General features: G+C 43.3%; 1 pseudogene; it reads left to right on the top strand.

Moving 5' to 3' along the window:
* Nucleotides 1-5,304: 5,304 nt before the first annotated feature.
* LOC121437433 lies at nucleotides 5,305-6,266 on the top strand (annotated as a pseudogene).
* Nucleotides 6,267-10,110: the final 3,844 nt, after the last annotated feature.

Below are 10,110 nucleotides of genomic sequence, written 5' to 3'. Positions count from 1 at the left end.
AGTGAAAGTCATTTTTTAAAAAAATGATTTGGAGGCTGTTGAGATGGATTGGGGGGAAAGGCACTTGCCATCAAGCTGGGTAACCTGAGTTCAATCCCTGAGTCCTACCTAGGAGAAAGAGAAAACCAAACATTGTCCTCTGACCTTCATGTGTGTGCATGGTTCCGGCACACACACACACACACACACACACACACCCCATAAACACTAGATAAGCATAATAATGTGTTTAAGAAGCATTTATTTGGGAGACAGTGCAGGGGAGTATCGCACAGTGCAGGTGTGGAAGCCAGGGGACACCTTGTAGGAGTCAGCTTTCCCCTCCCATCACGTGGGTTCTGTTGTAACTGGACGGTTCTTGTTCTGCCTGATCAGGCAGCTGCTTTTTAAAATAACCACTCAGAGGCTTAATAGTAATTACATACTGCTTGGCCTATTAGCTCAGGCTTATCATTAACTTGCTCTTGCAACTTAAATGAACCCATTTCTGTTAGTTTATATTTTACCACGAAGTTCGTGGCTTGTTACCTCAAGATACATCTTTTTTCTTTGACAGCTGCTAATGTCTTCCAGACTCCGCCTTCTTTCTCCCTCTCTCCTTCCGCTTGGATTTCCCAGCTATATTCTACACTGTCACATGCCAAAGCGGCTTCTTTATTAACCAATGATAATAAAACATATGCACAGCATACATATGTGGGGTAACCCACATCGTTCTGTAGTTACGCTCAAGTTGCGTCAGGCTTGGCGACAATCATACTTATTTCCTCACTGAGCTATCTCTCTGGCCCCGGAGTAACTTTGTAGAAGCAGTTGATATGACATAAATTATCTGTGCTATCTAAGGCCCAAATAGTCATTTGGTTGGTGCCTGTGTTGTGGGATAAAAATTAAGATTCTTAAGTAATAGCATAGGTACATGCTTGAAGTCTCAGCACTCAAGAGATGGATGTAAAGGGGATCAAGAATTCCAGGCCACCAGGTGGTGGCAGCACATGCCTTTAATCCCAGCACTTGGGAGACAGAGGCCAACTTGGTCTACAGAGGAGTTATAGGACAGCCAGGGCTAAGCACAGAGAGATACCGTGTCTCTAAAAGCAAAATAAAACAAAAAGAACGCATTGCTGTCCTTGGCTACAAAGAGAGTTCAGGTCAACCTGCGATATTGGGAGACTGTCACAAAATGAAAGTGTCTTATGGCTATTGCTACTTTTTCTGAAGGTCTCAAATATACTAATGATAAATATGAATGGAATTTCCAGGTATTTATACGATACTATTCTACTCAATATGAGTAAAATGTTACTATTGTAGAATGCTGTCCTCTAACCATGTCACTACCTTCATCAGAGAAGTCATGACTACTTTCAAGAGACCTTCAAGATCCAGCCCGTTGATGGTCCTTCATATAAGGAGTTCCGGAAAGTCATTAGACCCTCGATGGAGATTCCAGCCGCTCTTTCCTATCTACCTCCCTCCCAGTGCTATGACATTTTGCCCAAGCTCCCAGGAGGTGCTAAAATGGAAGGTAACTGAAGGCATCTAAACAGCTGTGGAGAAGCCATCATCAGATGCTTCCGTGAGGCGGCTGTTTGGGAATCACCCAGGCTCCTGTGAGGAACTCTGCATCCATGCTATACAAGAATATGCAGTAAACTCATTGTTTTGCAGAGCTAGACTTTGGTGGAATCATTACTTTGGTCTGTTGTTGACGCCCTGCATCAGGTGAGTAAAAATTTGCGTCTCCTCAAGAGAAGTTTAAGAAACAATGACTTGGGGTTTTTGTTTGTTTTGTTCTTTGTTCTTTGCTTTTTGGTTCTGTTTGGTTTAGGGTCTCACTATGTCATTCTGGCTATCCTGGAATCCACTAAATAGACCAGGCTGGGATTAAAGGCATGGGCCATTACACCTGGCTTAATGATGAGATTTTTATTACAATTTTGTGTTAGTTGATTTTGATGGCAACTTGCCACGAATTAGAATTATCTTAGTCGGAAGCCATTGAATTGCCCTGATTGCTTTAATAGACCAGAGAAAACCAGCAGCCCAGATAGAGAAGGCATGACGGGAGATTATGGCCTTTTGAGGGCAGCCTTGTTGCTGCAAGCTTATTTACCCTGTTGCTACTGTAGCTGATTCCTTCATCGCTGTCAGAACCGGAGCTTGCAGGCTTCTACTGTTGACTGAGGACTGGTGGCTTTCCAGGAACCCGCCAGATGTTTGCCACCAGATTGGGAGTGCTGAGCCATCCAACCTTGCGGACCTAGCAACTACTAGGTTGTCAGCCTCTCTAGTGTGAGTCAGCCTTGCGAGGATGACTCAGATGGCAGAGCCACCCAGATTGAGCAACTACAGCTGTTGTTGCTATTTCAAAGTAAGTAGGTTTAATAAATTCTATTAAGATAAATTATCTATATTCATTCTGTTCTTCTAAAGACCCCAACTATTACAGGCTGTAAAACAAACAAAGATAGCACATGTGTGATGACTAGTTTTTCTGTCAGCTTGTTACAGGCTAGAATCATTTTGGAAGAGGGAACTTCAGTTGAGAATATGCTGGTACCAGAATGGCCTGTGGGCAAATCTGTGATACATTTTCTTAATTAATGTTTGATGTGGGTGGGCCCATCCCACAAAGGTTGGTACCAACCATGGAGAGGTGGTCCTGAGTTGTCTAAGAAAACAAGCTGAAAGTCAGGCAGTGGTGGTTCATGCCTTTAATCCCAGAACTTGGGATTGGAGACAGAGGCAGGCAGATCTCTGTGAGTTCAAGGCCAACCTGGTCTGCAGAGTGAGTTCCAGAACAGGAACACAGAAAGCTACACAGAAAGCTACACAGAAAAACCCTGCCTCAAAGAAAACAATCAAACAGGAAAGGAAGGAAGGAAGGAAGGAAAGAAGGAAGGAAAGAAGGAAGGAAGGAAAGAAGAAGGGTGAGCAAGCCATGAGGAGGAAGCTAGCAAGTAAGACTCCTCTATATTAGTTCCTTCTTCCAAGATCCTATCCTGCTTGGGTTCCTTCCCTGATGTCCCTCAGTGAGGGACTGTGATACAGAAGTGTAAGCAAATTAAACTCTTTCTTCCTCTACTTGATTATCATTGTGATGCTTTATTCCAACATTAGAAACCCTAAGACAATACATTTGTCAAATCACTCTAAGTTCCTTTTTCATATTTGGATCACAAGATATTCAAACACCTACACATAGTAATATTAGGATATGCCTTTATATATAATATTTAGGAGCCTTATATGATAGACAAAAGGGCTATCTTATTGGGTTTTGCCAGGAAGATAATGTCTTGCATTTAAAGGTTGATTAAACTTTACAGGCGCAGACAATTTATAGTCTGCTTTATAGAAGGGAAATTTAAAATTTAAATTTAAACCATAAAAATTAATTTACTGGCTTGTATATAGATACTTTTGAGTAGTGTCTGGGCTTCGCACCCTATGAAATAGACATACATTTTTCTCATATTCATACATTTGTTGAGATTGGTTGTTTCCACCATTGGTATGATAAAGTTGCTACTCAGCATTAATTCATTGTTAACAGATAATACATTGTATTATAAGTAATGGTAAGAAATTAGATATCTTAATATCAAATTCCGTATATATGTGCATTATAAAATTACTGTGGTAAAGTTGACCATAACCAAGACATTGTTTGTTTGGTTGTTTGGTTGTTTGGTTGTTTGGTTGTTTGGTTGTTTGGTTGGTTTTTGTTTTTTCAAGACAGCATTTTACTATGTAGCAGTCCTGACTGTCCTGGAACTCGCTCTGTAGACAAGGTTGGCCTGGAACTCGCCAATATCCACCCGCCTCTGCCTCCTGAGTGCTGGGATTAAAGATGTGCAACACCACTGTTTGGCTAAGACATTGCTTATAAAGTTGTTTGTTTAATGCTTTATGTCCAAGGCATAATCTTTCTTAAAATGATGATCTACTTTTAGCAAAAATTAAAAAGTGCTTAATTTTAAAAAACAGATGCTTAATGTTTTATGTTTCCTGTAAATTTGTCAGGCTTTTAACAGACTCAGGGAGCTCACTTAAATTCCTCTTTAGGGGCTGGAGAGATGGCTCAGCGGTTGAGAGCTGCCTGTTCTTCCAAAGGTCCTGAGCCACAGGGTGGCTCACGACTGTCTGTAATGAGATCTGGTGCCCTCTTCTGGCCTGCAGGCATACATGCAGAGAGAATACTGTACACATAATAAATAAATAAATCTTTAAAAAAATTCCTCTTTAGGCTGATGTATTTTGATGGCCATGTTATAATTTTGATTAAATAGGGCCATCACATGTTAAGTATACTCATGATCAATAGATAAGTTCTTTTATGTTCATTGTTGTTATTATAAAAAAATGTTTCTAAAATATGTTACAAAGTATAAATTTAATTAGAGGATTTTCTATGATTAAAATTCAGTGCATTTATGTCAAACTAGGGAGGGCCAAATTCTTTGTGTATAACAAGGCATTATTTTTCCAATTTTTATTATTTAGCTTTATTTTTTTTTGGGGGGGGGACATGATTTCTCAGTATAGTCTTGGCTGTCCTGGAACTCACTCTGTAGACCAGCCTGGCCTCACACTCACGGAGATCTGACAGCCTCTGCCTCCTGAGTGCTGGGATCAAAGGCATGCACCACCACCTCCCATCTTATCTATTTATCATGTGTATAGGTGCACTCCATATACACACCATAGAATGCATACGGAAGTCAGACAGTAACCTTCAGAAGTGGGTTTTCTCATTCCAGTGTAGGGCCCATAGATCAGATGACCAAGCTTGTGCAGCAAGTGCTTTTACCTATGAAACACTTCGCTGGCCCAGCGAGGCTTTCCTTTTTACAGTGTTGCTCCTGTGTGTACGCATGTACGTTTGCTTTGGCACATATAGGGAGATCAGAGGACAACCTGTGTGCAATGGTTCTCTCTTTCCCCACGTGGGTCTGGAGGCTCATCCTCGGGTCCTCAGGTTTGGTGGCAGACATCTTGCCCCATGGAATCATCTCAATCAGCTACGACAATTGCTATGTTTTCCTCTGATTTTGTCAGGTTTTGACTATTTGGGTCTTAACAAAGTTGGGGTTCATTTAACATCTGTTTTATTTTAAGCCTTGTAATGACCTCCATATGAACTGTTTTTCTTTTAACGTGGCCCTAGTACTTTCCCCCAGCTCCCCTACCCCATCCAGTAACTAGTACATTCCATACCCTATTTTCTGACAAGAGGATTCACTGTGGCAGGGGTGGAATGAGACTGACCCTCAAAGGAGGTGGCACCCCTCCGAGAAGATGGCTGTGCCTCCCACGTATGCTGATCTTGGCTAGTCTGCCAGGGATGTCTTCACCAAGGGCTATGGCTTTGGCTTAATAAAACTTAATTTGAAAACAAAGTCGGAGAATGGATTGGAATTTACCAGTTCAGGCTCCACCAACACAGAGACCACCAAAGTGAACGGCAGTCTGGAAACCAAGTATCGATGGACTGAGTACGGCCTGACGTTTACAGAAAAGTGGGACGCAGACAACACCCTGGGTACCGAGATCACAGTGGAAGACCAGCTTACACATGGGCTGAAGCTGACCTTTGACTCATCCTTCTCACCTAACACGGGGGGAAAAATGCTAAAATCAAGACAGGGTACAAGAGGGAGCATATCAACCTGGGCTGTGATGTGGATTTTGACATCGCTGGGCCCTCGATCCGGGGTGCCCTGGTACTTGGCTATGAGGGCTGGCTCGTTGGCTACCAAATGTATTTTGAGACCTCCAAGTCCTGAGTGACCCAGAGCAACTTTGCAGTTGGCTACAAGGCGGATGAATTCCAGCTTCATACTAATGTGAATGATGGGACGGAGTTTGGTGGCTCCATCTACCAGAAGGTGAACAAGAAGTTAGAGACTGCAGTCAACCTCGCCTGGACAGAGCGGGAACAGTAACACTGGCTTTGGGATAGCAGCCAAGTACCAGGTCGACCCTGACGCCTGCTTTTCGGTCAAAGTGAACAACTCTAGCCTAATTGGCTTAAGGGTACACTCAGACCCTCAGGCCAGGTGTCAAGCTGATGCTGTCAGCTCTGCTGGATGGCAAGAACGTCAATGCGGGTTGCCACAAGCTTGGTCTAGGACTAGAATTTCAAGCATAAATGAATATTGTACAATTGTTAATTTTAAACTATTTTGCAGTATAGCTACCTTCAGAATTTAGTGAACCTTTTAATGTTGTACGTTGGGGGATGCGAGAATCGATAAATACCACGCTAGATCTCCAGGTTAAGGGTGACTCGGCTTTCCGGTGTTTACCATTTCAGAGGTACAGCAGACACCCCATTCCTGAAAGGGTTCTTTTATAGCTGTAGATGGGGGCTGGAGAAGAGACCCTCTAGAGATGCCAGGCCACGAGCTCAGGATATGCGGGCCCTTTGTAAATCTGTATCGAGTCCATAGGTGAAATTGTGACTTCCTGAGCAACCTTGGTGTCTCGATCCTAACTGCTGAGAAGCATGTGCGCACACACCTGTGTGAGAGGGCCTTTCTTAGACAGATCTCCGTGGCTTCTTCCCGTCCTTGCCCAGTTACCTGTTTTACACCAAAAGCACTCTTCTGGTTAGCTATTTCCTTTGTGCCATTTTAGGGTAGAAGGAGTGGGCCAATGGAGCCGTCATTTAGGACTTCATTCTTCCTTGTGTTGTGGCATGTTTTTTTTGTTTCTCTTCTCTCTTCTTTTTTCTTTCCTCTCTCTCCCTCTCTCACCATTGCACTAGAGCATGAGACAGCTTTAATCTGGGCATGTGATTGTGGTCACCATGACAACACCAGGGATCTAAAGTGACCTGTTAAAGCCCCACCACTCTTTTTTAGCACTTTAATAGGTACATTAGAGAGTCTTCCATTTTGTTCCATTTTGTATGGAATTAGCTCCTCCCCTTCAAATGCTGTAATTAACATCACTTAAAATAAAACTTGAATAAAATATTGAAACCTAAAAAAAAAAGGAGGTGGTACCTTCCAAAAGGTCACCCAGATGTAAGGAGATTCAAGCAGCATGTAGTGGTGCCTACTTGCTTCCCCCTGAAGAAGGAGGGCAATTGTCAGGACGAAAACAAGTTAAATGGGACATGGTGGGGGGTGGTTCTTGCCCATGGTCCAAGTATTTGGGAGATTAAAGCAAGAAGGTTTGTTTCAGTTCAGCCTGGAACTTAGGTAGCAAGACCTTGTCTCGAAACTAGCAACCCAAATGGAATTGCTATGGCAGCCCTGCTAAAGGGAACTGAAGTCCAGAGGTAATGGTGGTTCCGCATGGCTACCTGACACTAACCCATTATCTTCTAATATTGGATCTTCTGTAGAATGTGGATGATATTTGCTTCAGACACAGGCATATTTTTAAAATTTTTTTCCTTTTATTTATTTATTATGTATACAATATTCTGTGTGTATGTCTGCAGGTCAGAAGAGGGCACCAGATCTCATTACAGATGGTTGTGAGCTACCATGTGGTTGCCGGGAATTGAACTCAGGACCTTTGGAAAAGCAGGCAATGCTCTTAACCACTGAGCCATCTCTCCAGCCCCACAGGCATATTTTAAACATTTTCACAAAACCAGGGTAACTGTAACTATCTTGCACGACTGAGAACTATTCTGAAGAGAGATACATTCTGCTCCGTTCTTCTAAGGGACTCCTGAAAACAATGGTTTCCTAAAGAGCTAAAAACTTCCCTAAGAATCCCAGGCTGGGGCTGGGAGGGGAAGGTCAGGGAATCCACACAGCTCAGCAAGCTTGAATTCACAGCCCCGTAATTCTCTGACTTTGTTTTTATCTTTTCAATAAAATTGTAACAGCTCTCCTGGAGAAGGCTGGAGAAACCAGACAGTTTTCTTTGTGGACTGGCCCACACTATCAGTAAATCAATGTTCCTTTGTCAAGTTGCTTCCCAGTTTCCTTTAACACACAGTAGGTGTATGAAGCTATGTGCCCCAGTCATAAGATGACATTGTGTTTGTTCACAATTTAGTAAACATCTTTAGTGACTGCTTAAAATGATGACAGGGCCAGAGAAGTGGCTTGGCAGTTGCAGAGGACCTGGGTTTGGTTTCCAGCACCCACAGCACGTGGCTTACAATAGCCTGTCTATAACTCCATCTCATAAGTAGTCCTTACATGTTTGGAACCAATTTTTTCACCACTGTGACCTATTTGCCAATTATTATAATAACCTGCTGATTTTACTTCTAGCCAAAAAGAGAACACCACTGTTCTCTTATCCGCGGGCTCAAGGGCCAGTCCTTCTATCCAGGTACCTAGGAAATACAACTAGAGCCTGAGTTGCAGCTTGGACTGCAAAACAGGTGTTACCACTCACATTCTTTTTTATACTGCTGAATAACAGCACCCACACAGATGGTATTGTATCTCAGCGGGGGGTTGGGGTGGGGGATGGTTACCAGCCCAAAAGCTCTGATTGGCTGAGTGTCTCTGGTGTTCATGGTTCCTTAAGGTGATGGCTCTGTTTTCATGCTGGCTATCAGCTGGCCACCCCACATCATCCTTGGAGAAAATGTGATGCATAACTTTCTTCTGGAGCTTTGACAGTCTGGAACCTCTTTTGTTCCTCCCCTTAAGGTGGGCTGACTAAGGGACTGGTTTCTCCCATTCTCATCCATGTCCTAGAAAAGGATGTCACTGAACAAAACACAGGAGCCGGGATGTGCGGTAACACTAGGTGGCAACCCAGGACTATAAATTAGCACAGCATTTTTTTTTGTGGCTGCCATACTACAGGCAGACACCAGGGGGAAGCCTGTGACAGAACACTCTAAAAGTATAGTCCCTCACAAGCCCAGGAAGGATTAAAACGAGAAACAAGCTTGAGAGATACCCAGAAACTATCCAGAATGAATAGCTAAAATGTTTCCTGAACAACACCAGACTACAAGGTCTTGGAGAGGTAGCTAATACTTTAGATGCTGAAATCCTAACAAAGCTAAGAGGACAGATAAACAGGAAAATATGATGCACTTAAAGCACCACCACTTCTCTCTTATCTGTCTGTCTGTCTGTCTGTTTCTCTCTTACTCGCTCGCTCTTGCTCTTTCTCTTCTCTCTTTCTACTCCTCTTTCTTCTCTTTTCTTCCTCTCCCCGTGAGACAGATGCAAGGCTTGGCACACACTAGGCAAGCACACTATACAGACTTACACCCCCATCCCTAAAGCAGTAAGTGAAACTTCTGAAACCAGAACTTACAAGAGAAAAAAATAGACAGATATGAGTTGCTTGTCAGACAATACAAGTCACCATTCTAAGGTGCTCAATGAATTAGAGAACCAAGAAACAACAAAATGAAATCAGGGAAATGATATATGAATGGAAGCCAAGACTGAGGAAAAACACAAAGGAAGGAATTCATGGCTACCACTCTAAACCTGGTCATAAGCCCATAGTGTGTGGGGGGGGAGGGGAGTCATGGTGTAGTTGTTTTTTTTTAAGATTTATTTATTTATTATGTGTACAGCATTCCCTCCATGTGTGCGCGCAGGCCAGAAGGGGGAGCCGGGTCTCATTACAGATGGTTGTGAGCCACCATGTACTTGCTGGGAATTGAACTCAGGACCTCTGGAAGAGCAGTTAGTGCTATTAACCACTGAGCCATTTCTCCAGCCCCCCTGTAGTTGTTTTCTTAACTGGTCATATTGTCAAACTGCGTTCATGCTGTTCTCAACCTGCTAGAGAAGCCTCTGTCTGTGGTGGGCAGCAGTCAGTGCAGAGATGCATCACCCATTGCTAAGGAGAAGTCACTGTGAGTGCTCAGCCCTAAATGGGACAGGCTCAGGGAACATTTGCAGAAGAATGGACTGAAAGAGTAGAAGAACAGGGGAATAGAGAGGAGTGCACTGAGATGCTGTTGTCTGGTGGTGTTGTGCTCGCGAATTCACAATAGCAGTGGTTAACTGGGTAAGATCAAGCCTGTCAAAATCCCAGCATGGGGAAAGGAGGGGCTTTGAAGCCCCCCCTCTTCACTAAGGAGCTATTAGCAGTTCATGGGTGCTGAGGGAGGGAAAGCCACTTTTTTCTAATGGGGGAATGTGGCCACTGGTA

Source organism: Microtus oregoni, unplaced genomic scaffold, assembly GCF_018167655.1.
Source record: "Microtus oregoni isolate MIOR12 unplaced genomic scaffold, Mior012 000052F_ref0000163, whole genome shotgun sequence".
NCBI lineage: Eukaryota > Metazoa > Chordata > Mammalia > Rodentia > Cricetidae > Microtus > Microtus oregoni.
Note: the sequence above shows the minus strand (reverse complement) of the source record. Positions and strands in the feature narration are given on the sequence as shown.